Consider the following 14818-nt stretch of genomic DNA (forward strand, 5'->3'; position numbering starts at 1 on the left):
CACCACCTCCAACCGGCACCAAGCTGGGTGAAGGACTGACAGAGGATCAGTGCCTCAGGGGAGCTCGCTGCCTGCACCTGGAGCTCGGCAGTCACCAGCCCTGGGCACTAGACCTCAGCACAGAGGACACTGAGTGAGGAACTCACAGAGTCAGAGGGCCAGCTGGTGCAAGATTGCTCTTTTACAGTCTCAAGCAGGGGGCGGGGCTACCTCTTCATATCAGCCACCCCCACTGCCATATAAGGAAATGCTCAAGCACCAAGGTTATATACTTTGGTTCTATTAATGCATTGCATGTTGGAGGTGAGGATGCACAGAGGTGGTACAGAAAGGAGGTTATGAATTCCCCTCTAGCTGGCAGACAGTCCTCAGCTCGAACCCAGGCTCCACCTCTTAGAAATCTGACAACTTACTATAACATCTCCAAGGCCTGGTTTCCTCCTTTATAACACAGGAATAGTATCTACCTCACAGGGATCTTGTGAAGATGAAGTGAAATCATGCATGTAATAAGGATGGCACATACAGGGCGGGGCAAAAGGAGGCTTAACAGCAGTGAGTACGTGAAACAGTTTTGTTTTGTTCTTTGGCATTTCTCTGGCACTTTATAATTTTCACCAAGATTAATAATAGTGGTTTGATAGTTGCGTCTACAGATCCTTTTGTAGTTGGAACCCTCAAGTGCTGAGGTGAGCAGATCCCCCCCTGCCATTACCCAGTGATCACAGTCATTTTAGCAACTTGACTTGGCTTCCTGCTGTGCAACAGATGGGTTTGGGGGAGCTATATATTCATCACATTGTTATAAATTAATTCCTGTTTTAAATGAATGGGAGAACCTCATCAGAAGAGGATAATTCAGCGAATCCTTCTCTAAAGTAGTAATTCCTTTATATGAATAGTCACAGCCAAATTTAGTTCTCTACAAAATAAAATGTTCAAATATTGATGGTTTTTTACATATGGAGATCATAGCTGAACATTCGGTCGTATTCGATTCCTTTTTTCTTCTTGAACATCATTGGCATTACTGTCTTTACTGTTGTTTGTTGTCATCATCCCAGAAAAGGCACTAAATTTTAGAAACGTAAGAAAATAACTGCATTCCTAGAGGTCTTCCTATCCATTCATAAGCAAGCCTTGTTCTGTGTTGAGAAATCCTGTGGCCTTCTTCAGCGGAACAGAGTGATTAGCTGGTTTCATGGCCTTGGGCAAATCACCAATCATGTAAACTTTCTGGACCTCAGTTTCTTCATCTGTAAAATGGGAATGATAGAGTTAGTGTGGGAAATGAGATAACCAACACAGAGTGTTATGATGGTTAATTTTATGTGCCAACTTGACTGGCCTAAGGGATGCCCAGGTAGTAGGATTTGAATTGGTAGACTGAGTACATCTGACTCTTCACCAATGTTGGGGGGCACTGCCATCCAATCAGCTGAGGGCTCAACTAGAACAAAAAGGCAGGGGAAGGGCAAATGCAATCTCTCTGCTAGAGCCGAGACATCCATTTTATTGTGCCCTTGAACACTGGGGCTGTCGGTTCTCAAGACTCGGACTGGGACTGAATTACACCACTGGATTGCTTGATTCTCTAGCTTGCGGATTGCAGATCTCGGGGTTTTTTGGCCATATTTGTGTGAGCCCATTCTAATAATGAATCTCTTCTTCTCTTCCCTTCCCTTCCCTTCCTTTCCCTTCCCTCCCCTCCCCTCTCTCTGCCGAGGAAATCAAACATACCAGGTGGAAGGAGAATGTAGGGAATAAAGAAGTGACTGGAAGGACAAGCTGGGATGTGCTTTGGTGGAAATGAACGTCTGCCATAGCTGACAGGTAGGTGGACCACTCACAGCATGCTCGTGTTTCATGGCATCTCTGGAGCTAATTCCACAGCCAAGCGGCTTCACAAAGCACAGCCTAGCTTAAGACCTGTGTCCAGATAACTACCGTTCCCAGAGTTAGGCCCCACCCAAGAAGCTAGTATTTGAAAATTACAACTCAACTGAGAGCAGAAGAGTTCACTGGTGTTGGCTTAGTAATTAAATTACAAGGCGATTATGAGTCTGCTCAGGAACAAAGATTACATCTGAGTACTTTAAGTAGCCTAGGACTAAAACTCTTTCTAGAAGAAAAAAAATGTGAGTAAATTAATACCATTTTCTACCAATTACAGGTGCCTCTAGTGACCGTCAGGTTGACAGGGCGACATGCCCACTGGAAGGTGTGTTTGATAAGGCCTGAGTTAGGCATGCACAGCAGAAAGGGAGTGCTGCCCCTCTTCTCTCCGTGTCAGACAACATCTGTTTCCTGGGATGGGGAACGAGTGAACTGGCATGGGCCTGCTTCCCCCTCCTCCTGGCCCTTCTGAGGTTAGGCTATCAGGCTGCCCCTGCTGCTGCCCTGTAGGGAGAACAGCAGGCCCAACATCTGCCCACGTTGCTGCTTTCCCCTGGGATTGTCTCCCCTTCAACTCCAGCCAATTCGCATCTTTCCTTGTTTTCTTGAACCACCTCCTCTCCACCTCCTCCAGGCAGGCTTCCCTGACTAAATGGCAGCTAAACAGTCTCCAAAACAGAGTAATTGAATTGCTTAATTCTGCACAGCTCAGATTGTACAGAAATTGATCAAAAAAATACAACAAAGCCGCTAGTTTGGTTTAAGACAGTACAAAATAAATTCAAAGAGCTTCTTATAAAATGTATTCAAGTACCGCCCTGGCTGGTGTGGTTCAGTGGATTGAGCGCCGGCCTGCAGACTGAAAATTCGTCAGTTCCATTCCCGGTCAGGGCACATCCCTGGGTTGTGGTCCAGGTCCCCAGATGGGGGCGTGTGAGAGGCAGACAATTTGTTTCCCTCCCTCCCTTTCTCCCTCCTTTCCCCTCTCTCTAGAAAAAAAAAAAAATCTTCAAAAAAAAATTCATTCAAGTACCAAACTTGACCAGAACAGCCAGTGCCGCAAACACACTAACGCCGCTGGCACATTCCAGAAGAGCTGCGAGTGGGGCGGAACGTTGTCGGTCAGACCCCACGTTGAAGGCGCCAGAGGAGCTGCTGTTTAAAGAAAACTATGGTTGCTCCATGTGTAAAAGAGTTAGTCATCTCATAAAGTGTCTTTTGTGTAAACTCCCATTCTCAGACACCAGGTATATCTCAGACTTTAAACAGCGGTCTCAAATTCTTTCTCGGAAGGGTAGAGTATAAACAAATTTGATAATCAACATTGTCGAAACAGAGGAAGAGATGGGGTGAGCGTGTTTGCGTCTGCACGTGGGTGAGAGAGGGACAGAGTGTCAACTCCTGCGGCACTGGAGGACTGACAGCTCCTTAGGCCCCAGGCTCCACTGACCGCCCCGCCCCCCGCAGCGTGAGGGTCACTGGGATCCAGGTTCAGGCCGGAGTAGAGTCGCGCTCCAATGTCTGCATTGCTGCTGGAAATGCAATCTAACCATCTCTTTGCGGCTCTTTGGGCCGCAAAGTTTGAACTGGTCAGCTTTTCATTCTGGATCCCACACAGCCTATCCCCAGTGTAACACCAAAACACAACAGTAATAACCAAAAACTAAAAGTTAAGTTTCAGTGAGCCCATCCAATGTGGTAAGTGCTTTGCATACATGGTCTCATTCAATCCTCACAGCAACTCACCAAGGCAGACACTCTTGTTTCCCCATTTGATAGAGGACACAAGTCCAAAGCACTCATCACTGCCCGAGGCTGTCACCTGGTTATAAAAGGTGCTGGCAAGACTCACATCCTGGTCTGTGTGCCTCCTGAGTTGGGGCTCAAAGCAGCTCCTCAGCACAAACTTTCATGGACTTACTGCCTCCTCCTTCCTTCCTTCGCTCCCCCCACAATTGCTAATTCCCATTTATAAACTCCTGCTGTCAAGCTGGCTGGTGTGGCTCAGTGGGTTGAGTGCTGGTCTGCAAACCAAAGTGTCACTGGTTTGATTCCCAGTCAGGGCACATGCCTGGGTTGTGGGCCAGGTCCCCAGTTAGGGGTGTGCAAGAAGCAACAAGAGGCAACCGATCAATGTTTCTCTTCCTCTTCCTCCTTCCCTTCCCCTCTCTCTAAAAAATAAATAACAGCTTTAAAAAAAAACCTGCTGTGAAATGTACCTATCTTTTCTTCTGACCTAAACTGCGAGCCCAGATAAATGCACATTTCTGTGTGTGTTTGTCATTCATGTTATCCAAGTTAGAGCAAAGGCATTAGATGTGCTTAAAACACGAGGGTAAAAAAATAAAGGTCACTTAAGTAATTTTTCCAATGGTGCCTATAAAGACTTTTTAATAACAGAGAGAATGTGTGTTTTTAATTTTATGAGGCAACTAAAGCTGGATGCAAAAATGCATAAGCAATGCTATCGCAACCACTATAATTACACATAGTAAACCACTTGTTTAAACTGCAAAAAGTAAAAACCAGTAGGCTAATACATATGTCAAAGAAGGAATGGAAACTTACTCAGATTTAGCTGACTGCATCTTCAATGTTTCTTGCAATCACTTTGTTATTAACACATGGGGAATGTGTCAAACATTCCACATCCAGAGTGTGGTACATGGGCCCCGAGTGTGTTTGTCCCCAAATGAGCCACTAGAGAACCAGAAGAGAATATTGTGATATTTATTGATAGTCACTTTTATGTTAAACAAAGGCACAAAAAAAATTTCCCAAATAGCAAAAGCACTTTTGAACCGTTAACTCATACATTTTTAAAATTATTTAAAAAGACTTATTTCACCTTTAGGTCATCATTTAAATGTCTATTTTGGTAAATATAATTATTATATAGATACATGACAAATATATTATAGATATGGATCAAAATATTTTTTAAATATTTTACCTATTGATTTTTAGAGAAAGGGGAAGGGAGGGAGAAAAGGAGGGAGAGAAACATCATTTGTGAAAGAATCATTGATGGGTTGCTCCTCGCACACCCCCAGCTGGGGACCAGGCCTGCAACCCAGGCATGTGCATTGACCAGGAATCGAACTGATGACCTTTCAGTTTGTGGATGATGCCCAACCCACTGAGCCACACCAGTCAGGGCTGGATCAAAGAATTTTTGACCGATGAGTTACACGAATAAAGATCATTCTTCTGTGGCATAGAATTGTTTGGGGCATCAGATATATACAAACAAATGCACACACATCTCTGAAGTCCCAGTCTCAAAGAAAGAAACCTCATTACGAATGCATCTGTGAGGAAAATGGATGTTTCCGGCAGCTGGAGGAGAGATGCTGCAGGAGACTTAGAGAAGGTAGGTCTTGATGTTTGGGGATGGGGATGGGGGGTGTCCTACTTACTGGCAGTGTGCCCCTGGGCACGTTAGGTCACTCCTCCTAGCCTTAGTTCCTTCTGTAGAAGGTCCTTCAACTGCCAGGTCCACTAAATGATACAAAGCGCAGAAAGTGTTTTCCTTATTGCCTGAAAAATAGTAATTGCTCAATTAGTATATTAGCTATTGTTCTTTGACAAAGGGATGTAGAGGCTGTGGAAGGTTCATGACCAAACCATGCTGCCATCTCAGAATAAGATTGAGGAGACAGGAACTGTAAGCTAGTTGAGAAGGGAGACATCTAGGATAGAAAAGGGAAGTGCATCTTCAGGATCAGGGATTAGAAGGGCCGCAAATCCCCTCTCTGCGCTTCCTCTCATTCAGGCTGTTCTAGATGTGAGTCTTTGCATTCCCAAGACCAGAAATGCACTCAAGCTGGCACAAACTAAAGAGTCACTATAAGGATACAGAGATATCAGGAATCTAAGGGCAGCTTGTGACTGAGAATTGGAAAGTTAGGAACTGAGACTACTCTAGATTCTTCTCCCTCTCCCTCCCATTTTCTTTCCCCCTCCGCCCCCCTTCTCTGCTTACTCATCTTGCACCTGGCCCACCAAGGCCACAGGTCCCTTCTCCCTCCACCAGACTAAGGCACAGTCCCCAATGAACAGAGTTCTCTCAGCCTTTTCTTGTAGATTCTTGCAAAAGAGAATCTGATTGGCTCAGTTCATCTGCTAGAGCCAGGGCCACCTAAGTCCAAGCCTAGCCAATGGCCTGGTGTCCTTGATTCAAGGACACCTGGTCCAGTAAGCTTGGCTACCCCTCCAAGGTTGAGGGTGGCACAGTTTTTCTAGGGTGTAGCTGGACAATGAAACTTGTCTCTTGCAGAGATGTGGGGATGTATCTTTGCCCAGGTCCTCATCATGGACAAGGCCACCTGTGGATGAGGTGCTCATGTCACCAAGCAGTAAGGTCTGACCTTGAACTCCCACGCACCTGAAGTATGCCTATCTACTCATGGGCTTCACACACTGTTCTTTACATATTTTTTTAATCCTCACCTGAGGACACTTTTTTCTATTGCTTTTAGAGAGAGAGGAAAAGATAGAGGAAGGGAGAGAGAGAAACATTGATGCCAGAGAAAAGCATTGATTGGGTTCTTCCCGCCCATGCCCGAACGGGGGATCATATGCATCCAGACTGGAGATCATTCGCACGTGGACCAGAAACCAGGAGTCAGACCTGCACCTAGGTATGTGCCCTGCCTGGGAATCAAACCTGCAATCTCCCAGTTAAGGGATGACGCTCCAACCACCTGAGCCACACCGGCCAGGGCCACTTACTGTTCTTGAATCTTGCAAGACAAGATCTGTTTTCCTTCTGTTCCCTCATGGACTTCGGGCTTTGTTTAATGAATATTATAAACCCTTCCTATTCTGCTGGAATTAAACAGCTTTTAAAACATACTTTTTGGCTACTTAACTTTACAGCTTCTTTTGCCAGCTGAATTGTAAACTTCTTGAAGGGAGAACTTCAGGTTAGGAAATAATTTTAGAGATTGTAGAGTCCAACCCTCCCATCTTACAGGTGTGAAAACTGAGGCCCAAAGAGTGGAACTGTCGTACAGCAGGGTCGGGTCAGCTGGGACCTGGAACCCAGTTTCACACACTTAGTTCCCCAGGGTGTACGGCAATGCCTTACGCATAGCATGCTCCCCATAAACTATTTGTTGGTTTATTCCTACTTAGCTTTCGCTTTCTCAAGCTCGTTGCTCTCTATCGACGTCCCTTCCTCCACCACCAACTTCAACCCTAGAGGATCACTTTCCGCCTGCTTGTCAGGCGTTGGTCTTGGGAGTTGTGTAGGAGAAGCTGAGATGAGACCTGGGTGAAATTTAACCTGGTTCTATCAGAGCGTTATCTCTCTAGACCGACACCGCAGTAACAGCGTAGACACTAGACCAGTAACTTCCTTCCTTCTGCGGGGTCAGAGGCCACCAAACCGACGCCCGATGGACCCACTCTCTAGCGTCCACCTAAAGACACTACTTCTGCAAAGCCTCCCAGGCCAGTCCTCCCCATGGGACGTTATCAATGGGTCCCGTGTCACTTTCCTCCCAGAAGTCTCTGTCCATTCCAGCCTTCTAAGAAGCAAGTTGCCTTTACACAGTGCAGCACTTCATCAGTTTCCTGTTATTTCCAGAGTGCCAGACTAGCCTAGTCAGCTCCTGAAGGCAGGGAACGTCCCCCTAGCCCTAGGTGGGCTCCCACCAGGCCCCCAATAATTGTGTCGGTTGATGGAGGGAAGGCTGGCAGGAGGAAGGAGAAACATTTCTTTTTGCAAATATCTTAGGGAAGTATGGGTTAGGAAAAGCAACTGCTTAAAGCAGAGAGAAACATTCTGGCTTTTAATTTGTAAGCTATGTAGCGACAAATTAGACAAAGCAACTCTTGGCACCTGAAATCTGCCCCAATTAAACCAAAGCCAGGGTCAGTTCATTGACTCTGCACCCAGCAGCAACTCTGACCTAAGCCTGCAGGTGGGGCGTAAGGTCAACTACAGAGCAGAGAAGGAAGGACCTTAGATGAGGGACCAAGCAAGCCCCAGGCTTCCTGCACTGGGAGACTTGGGTCTGAAGGACCGGCAGAGCCTTCCTCTCAAAGACCCCCACTCCAGCCTGAATCCTAGCCCTGAGAGGCCATTTCAGAGAGCTCTAGATAAGAATACAAACAAGTGGGTGTTGGAGGAGAGAAGGAAAAGACTATCTTGTCATACATTAGTGAAGGTATTAGATTAGAAGGAAAGGGGAGAGCAGGGCTCGGGGGGGTCCGGAAAGCGGGAGGTAAGTTTTCATAGTCAGGGAGAAGCAACGTGGGAGCCCAGGACATGCCGTAAGTGGGAACACCTATTGGAGAGCCTTGGGCATCAGGGTGGGCAGAGGAAGAGCATAACCACTGTCTGCTGGTGAGGGTTCAGAGCTGCGCCAGCAGGGCGTGAGAACTCAAACTGGATGAAGCTTCCTTGAAGGTGAACCTAATCTCCATCACACATGAAGATGAGTCACCCCAAAAGTCCTCCCTGCAGCACCAGCCCTGCTGGCCTGACTCCACAGAAAGGAAAATCCAGGGATCATTCTTCTGACCCAGAAAGACCCTGGGTCAAAGGAAGAAATCCATCATCACTAAGTATTAGCTGTGTGTTGGATCCACTTTAATGACATTATTACTGCTGGTTCTCACACAGCCAAGAAAGGTTGTTGACTAAGCTGCCCAAGGTCACCCTTGTGGAGGGTAGGTAGGCTTCCCAAGGTCACAGATCCAGGAATGCCACTTGTGGGATGCAAACCCAGGAGTCAGGCTCTCAGTCTGTGCTGTTGCTGCTGGCCCTCTCACTCCAGGCAGCCCCAAACAGAGGTGTGTCCGCTCCGTGGATGTTTTGCATTCTGCACGTAGCTCAGCCTCTCATCACCTCTGGGATGGAACCTGTTCTCACCTCTGGGGTGTGATTTAAAGTAAAAGCAAAACCCAGGCCCAGACAATTCCATTCTTGTTTCCTTGCTGGTGGCGTGCCTCTCACAAATGTGCAAACAGCGTTGACAACAAAGGTAGGTAAATGGCAGTCTGCTGGGTGGATAGATTCAAGTGCTATTAGTATTTTGTGTTTTGCAAACCCAAGAAATACTCAGATGTCAAAGCATAAAAATAACACACTCCCGAGCCAATGAACAGATTCTGAGAAGCAAAGAAGGGGGTGGGGTAAGGTGTGCTTAAACACGGTCCTTTGGCCAGTGTGTATGGGGGGTGGGGTTGGGGATGTGGGGAGACTGGACCTGGCACCCAGACAACTGGCTTCTGGTACCCACTTTGCCTCTTATGAACGTCCAACTGTGGGCCTGCTGCCTCCCTCTAAAAGGGAGGGGAAGACATGCCTGCATGCCCTTCGGTACAAGAATCAAATGAGCTGCTCTATAGGATGGGACTGGATTCTCTCTTGTTGTTATTTACTAACGGCCAGGCTATTCCATGTCTCATTAGTCCTCTAACAACTTTATGATACAGTTGTTTCTGCTCCCTTTTGAGGATAACGCAGCCTCAGAGAAGTCATGTAACACTCCTAAATTCACCTGGCTTTAAAGTGACAAAAGGGGACTCACTAACACTCAGTTCTACCTAACTGTAAAGTATACTATACCATGCTGGATTCTGCTTTGCTTTCTGTCCAAGGTTTGGCTCATGCTGAGCCTCAAGATTGGAACGCAAGCTCTCCACACAAAATGAAATCCCACCCATTCTTCAAGGCCCACTTAAGCCCTGTCTCCAGTGAGAAGCTGTCCCGGGCTCCTTCTGCCCTCTAGACTCAGCCTTCACCCCCACTTCCCATCAGTCTGCCCCTTCTGCCCTGCCAACTTGCTGGGACTTTCAGAATTTGTTGTCTTCCTTCTCATCTGGAGCATTTGTACCCTGTAGCCTTTGTCAGATGCCTATCACTTCCTCTGCCTTTGTTAAAATACTTCCTCCAGGAAGCCTTCCCTGACCCTCTCCCACCTCCATCCACCCTCCATCCTGTTGGCTGCTCCACCTGAGAGCTCCCTAGCTCTTTCTGCGTATGCCTATGTGAAGTGTTGACTTATCCCCTATACTTACTTGCATTGACTTTACAATCCTTACACTAGACTTTGAGATGAGGACAGGGACTGAGGGTCCTACTTGCCTTGGCATTCCCAGGCATGTCCTGTCTGTAGAAAGTGCTCACCAAATGTTCTTTGAATTAATAAATGGATTTTTATGGCAGTTATACTGCATCACACAGTTCCCCTGATGAGTTTTTAACTCCTTTCCTTGGAGGGTGTACAGCAAGGGTGTCAAACTCATTTTCACCAGGGGCCACATCAGCCTGGCAGTTGCCTTCAAAGGGCCGAATATAATTTTAGGACTGTAGAAATGTAACTACTCCTTAACTAGGGGCAAGGGGCTCTGCGCTGCGGCCGGGTAGAAACAAGGTGCCAGGTAGGATAAAACAAGGTGGAGGGCCGGATTTGGCCCCCGGGCCTTGTGTTTGCCACCTGTGCTGTACAGCATAGTACATTTCTCCTGAACGCCTCTCTGTGCCAAGTTCAATCAATGCCTAGCACCCAGTAGGTACTCAGAAAACATTGGTGATTTGGTTAAGAGATTACCGGATTTTCCACTGTATTGAATTCTCCCAGCCACCACGTTCTCAGTCCCAGCCCACAGCATGGCCAATGGAAAATTAATTGGTTGCAAAGTGTATATCTAATTACAACATCCCACCCCAGCCACAGAGATGTTCAAATGTTAATTATAACATATACATCTCAATAACAGACGGTAGCATTTAATTCAGCATCAATAACGCCACTTGGGCCTGCCAACACACACACACAAAGCTCCCTTTTATCTGCCATTAGGACAGACTTTGCACTTTAAGCGCCAAAGTCCTCACCCATAAAGCATTCCTGCCCCGAAAACCAAACGTTCCCTCGCAAGCCTGGAACGCGCTTAAGCCTTCAGTTTTCCCAAAGCAGAGGTCCGCACCCAGGGCCCCGCTAGAGTCTTGGGGCGCTGGGCGCGCGTTTCGGCGTCACTGCGCTGGGATACCTCAGATGCTGGGGCTGCATCCCCAGCTTGCCTGTCGCACCGGGCTCTCCAGGGCCCGCCATCCCGGGAAAGAAAGGCGAACTACATTACCCAGCAGGCTCCCCGCCGCCCTCTTTCCTTTCATGTCTTTGCACGTGGCCGGAGGGGAGGGCGGGGCCTGGACGTCACTCTCCTACATTCCCTTTCCCTGTGTCAGAGCAGGGATATATTTTTTTCCCTTCCTCTGTTCCCTCCCCTCCACCCGCCCCTCCCTCCCTCGCTCCCCTCCCTCCCTCCCTCCCTTCCTTCTTGGCTGGGTTTGTGCGCTGGGGCGCCCGAACCCCTCCGCAGCCGGGACGCGCGGAACTCGCAGCAGGAGTCGGCTCTCCGGAGCCTCCTCCCTCCCTTCCCCTTCCCTGCCCCCTTCCCCCACCCCCGACTCGGACTCCGAGCGGCGGCCAGAGGAACCCCGAGGTGAGCATCCCCCTGTCCGCCCCCTCTCTTTTAGTCACCTCAGCTTGCCGCTCGATTCGGGGACCCGGGAGGAGGACTGCGTCCTTATAGGTAAATCCAGGAAAAACCGCCCCAAACAATTAGCCCCTTGCTCCTTCCTGCGCCAGGGGCAGCCGGGCGTCAGCGCTCATCCTCGTCCCCCCTGCTCTGCCGAGGACCGCACTCCACGATCTCGCCACTCCCGAGGTTTGCCCCTTCCCTGCCGGGTGCCCCGCCCCGCGGGGCGCCGTAGCCTTGGAGCTCCGGTGGGGAGGGGGTACTGAGGGGCGAACGGCTGGAGCCTGGCTGGCGTTGGAGCCGCGCAGTGTAGCTGCTGTCATGTGCCGGGTTCCGACCCGGGGGGAGGAAGAGAGCGAGCGTGATTCCTCTCCCTTTTGTTTTAAAGCCCGCATTTGCTGCATCGAGCAGTTGGTTTAGTAGCAGCCAAACTTGCAGCTGTTCTGATCGTGCTCCGCCGAGGTAGGAGCGCGGCTCCGGGTGGCGGCTCCCGGCCGGAGTCTGCTGCCCTCGCGGCTGCAGGAGGGACCCCGAAAGAGTGTCTCCACGCCGCCCCTCCCTCCTCTGGTGACTGATTGTGTCTGTGGCAGCGGCCGTGTTTGAGTGTGTGCGCGCCCGACCCCGCGGGCGCGGGGATGGCTGTCGTCTAGACAGTCTCTGTGTCCCTCCCTCTGTCCCCGGTGAGCCCGCGGGCCGCGGGGGGCACGAAGGACGGAAGCAGAGGAGAAAACCGAGTCGGTGGATCCATTGAGGTTCCAGCTTTGGATATTCCCCATGGTGGTGATTCTATTGGCTTTGTGAAAATTATTATTACTGTCGCCGCGGTGTAATTGGGCCTGAGGAATAGGTCCGCCCGGTGGAGCGGGGGTTAAGTTGACAGGCTCTGAAAAACCAGGCTCTCGGTGGCGAGTGACTCCAGCGGCCATGGGGTGGGCTCCAGCTCGGGTTGTTCAGGACGGAGAGCAGGTGACTTGTTCTGGACGCCGGTCTTGGGGGAGGGTTGGCAGGGGGCGGTGGCTCGGTCTGCAGCGGGGCTCCCCGAGGGCCGCTGGTGGGAGCCAGGGTGCGTCTGGAGGAGGTGTCCCAGGGACCGAGTATGTCTCTCTTTTGGCGTTAAAAGACAAGCGGGGGTCCATCTGGGTGGTGTTGGCTGTTTGGTTTCGTGGAGTTTGCAGGGCTGGGGTTGGGGGCAGCCATGAGCAGGATGGGGGTGCGGTGTGTAAAGGGGAGGAGGGATGGCTGGCAGCACGGCGTGCGTCCCCACCCCCGGGAGTGAGGCGTTGCCTCCCCCGCCCAGCTGTTTGTGTGTGTACACACCGCTCCAGCGTGAGTGTGGGGCGGGGAGCGCAGACTGCAGCGTAGTGGGGACGCCCGAGGACCCTGATCTCTGTGGAGACAGGTCGCGCCAGCCCCCTGGTGGTCCCAGTTGGACTCGTAGTACTGTGTCCGCTGGAGCGCGCACATGTGCGCGCGACCGGGTTACTTGGAGATTGGGGTGGTGGGTCTTTGGGTCGTGTAGACCCTGGGGTTGCGTGTGCCCCGGGTTCGCAAGGGCGTACCCGCCAGCTGTAGAGCAGGAGACCCGCAGTCTCTATCTCCGCGTCTCTAACGCCCCCAGGCCCGGCAGACCAGCCGACTACTAGGCGGCGCAAGGGAGGGGGCACTGGACTGGCCGGAGAAGCCTCCAACGCACGCGTGTCGCCCACCCCGACACGCTCGGATTGATCCTTGCACTGAGGCGCTCTGTGGGTGCGCCTGTCCGCGCTCGCCATGGCTACCTTTACAGACCCTGGCGGAAATCAGCGTGCTCTGCGCCCCCCACTCAATTCTTCGTCCAGGAGGCAGTGCGGGCCAGAGGCTGGTCTGCGGTCCCAGCCTGGGCCCAGCCCAGCGCTGCCGCACTTGCTGCTGCCCTCGCTGCTGCTGCTGCCACCGGATGCCTGGGTGCATGCCTTTGCTGACCCCGCCCGCTCGGTGTGAGAGCCCGGGAATTATCTCCCGGGCTAGGTTCCGCATGCTAAGGAAGGAAGCCACGGAGCTGCCAGGTCCTCGACCGGCTGGAGGCTCTGGCAGGCGAAAGTGACACAGCTCGAGCACCGCTGCCGCTGAGCTGTAAGAGAGAGGAAGGTACCGCCCAGTGGGCGGGAGAGGCCGCAGGCTGTCCAGCCCCAGCCCTCCGGCCCAGCGCCCGCCTGTGCAGAAAACCTCAGGAATCCCAGTTGTGAGCATGCTCCGGACCTCGAGAGGAAATTGCCTGGCTTTCAAGAAAACTCAGTTACAGGAGAACAGAATGCACCCAGCAAACATGAGACGATTCCAGCCCCTCGAAGGATGCACTCAGGTTGCTGGAGGAAACTCCCTTTGAGTATTAGAAACAGGATTCGATTTACACACAGATCACCGCATCTGCTGTGTCAAGTGTGTCCTGGACTGTGCGCGCTTGGAGGCAGTAATTTTGTGCCGCATTCTGGGGCACAGTGTCATCAGTGATTAACAGATTGCCAGAATAATAATAGGTTTGTATGACTTTGCAGGGCGCGAGATCCCCCAACCCTCCTGTCATTGCATTTATTCAGGGGGGCCTGTGAGGCAGGGGGTATTAACCCCATTTTACAGATGAGCATATTGAGGCCCAAAAAATGGGCAAAGGGCTACTTCCCCCTCCTTGTGATTTCTCTTCTCAGCCTATGGCTTTTAGTTGAAATAGTGGTCACTCCCCCCCCCACCCTGCCCCAGAGTAGGTCTTGGTACACCAGGAAATACTGAAACTGAGAAAGGGGGTAAATTAATGCTGCTTATTGCTCTTTGTCAAAACACTTTTGATTTGCTACCAGTCCTAATGACACTTGCCACTAAAGAATGGACGTCTGTGTTGCTGTCATTACCACTTATCTGAAAATATGCTATTGGTGGTTATCAGTTTGGGCACATCCAGTGTATTCCAGAATCATGCCTGCACGTACTAAATGCATATGGTACACATGTTTATGTAACACACGCCTGTGTTCACATGGCTGTGTTAACGGAGTTCTTATTGGATCCAAGGGTTATTCTGTAGTTCCTGGTTTCAAAACCGTCGGATTTAGAGTGGAGACACCTAAGACACCATCTCAGATTATACTCCCTGTCCCCTCCATCTCCAGGGATTGGGAAGCCCCCCAAAGAGCAATGAGCCCCTACGTGCAAGTGCGTGTTTCTCAGAGTTCATGTTCACAAAGGATCTCAGACACAACCTGAAAGAAGATGATTGGGTTCTGTCAACTAATCAACCATTGTTTCCCAAATACATATCGGACACCTACCTGTTTGGATAGCTTGAAATGTATACAAAGAATATTTAACATATGGCCCCTGCCTGCCAAAAACCTATTCTGACTATGGAGATAAATGTTTAAGTCCAACAAATGTTTATCGAGCGTCTACC

At 50.3% G+C, this 14818-nt stretch overlaps 1 protein-coding gene and 1 long non-coding RNA gene across 4 annotated transcripts in view; one reads left to right on the top strand and one right to left on the bottom strand.

Annotated features, from left to right (window-relative positions):
• Positions 1-269: 269 nt before the first annotated feature.
• On the bottom strand, positions 270-11756 carry LOC123478685 (uncharacterized). 2 transcript variants are annotated; one of them, XR_008425271.2, is made up of 4 exons: positions 11397-11756; positions 5316-5436; positions 4465-4596; positions 270-1256 (listed from the first exon to the last, which is right to left on the bottom strand). It is a non-coding gene; the product is annotated as an uncharacterized lncRNA (long non-coding RNA). The 2 variants fall into 2 exon arrangements; XR_006653972.2 differs by lacking the exon at positions 11397-11756 and adding an exon at positions 10906-11027.
• The window catches only part of CTIF (cap binding complex dependent translation initiation factor), a 248131-nt gene continuing 244384 nt past the window's right edge, over positions 11072-14818 (top strand). The window contains exon 1 of one of the 2 annotated variants that reach the window (XM_053912424.2): positions 11072-11358. The gene's annotated coding sequence lies outside the window, so the exon portion shown is untranslated. The remainder of the gene's footprint in view (positions 11359-14818) is intronic. The other variant, XM_024580202.4, reaches the window with a different exon arrangement.

The sequence above is a fragment of the Desmodus rotundus genome, chromosome 10, assembly GCF_022682495.2.
Source record: "Desmodus rotundus isolate HL8 chromosome 10, HLdesRot8A.1, whole genome shotgun sequence".
Lineage (NCBI taxonomy): Eukaryota > Metazoa > Chordata > Mammalia > Chiroptera > Phyllostomidae > Desmodus > Desmodus rotundus.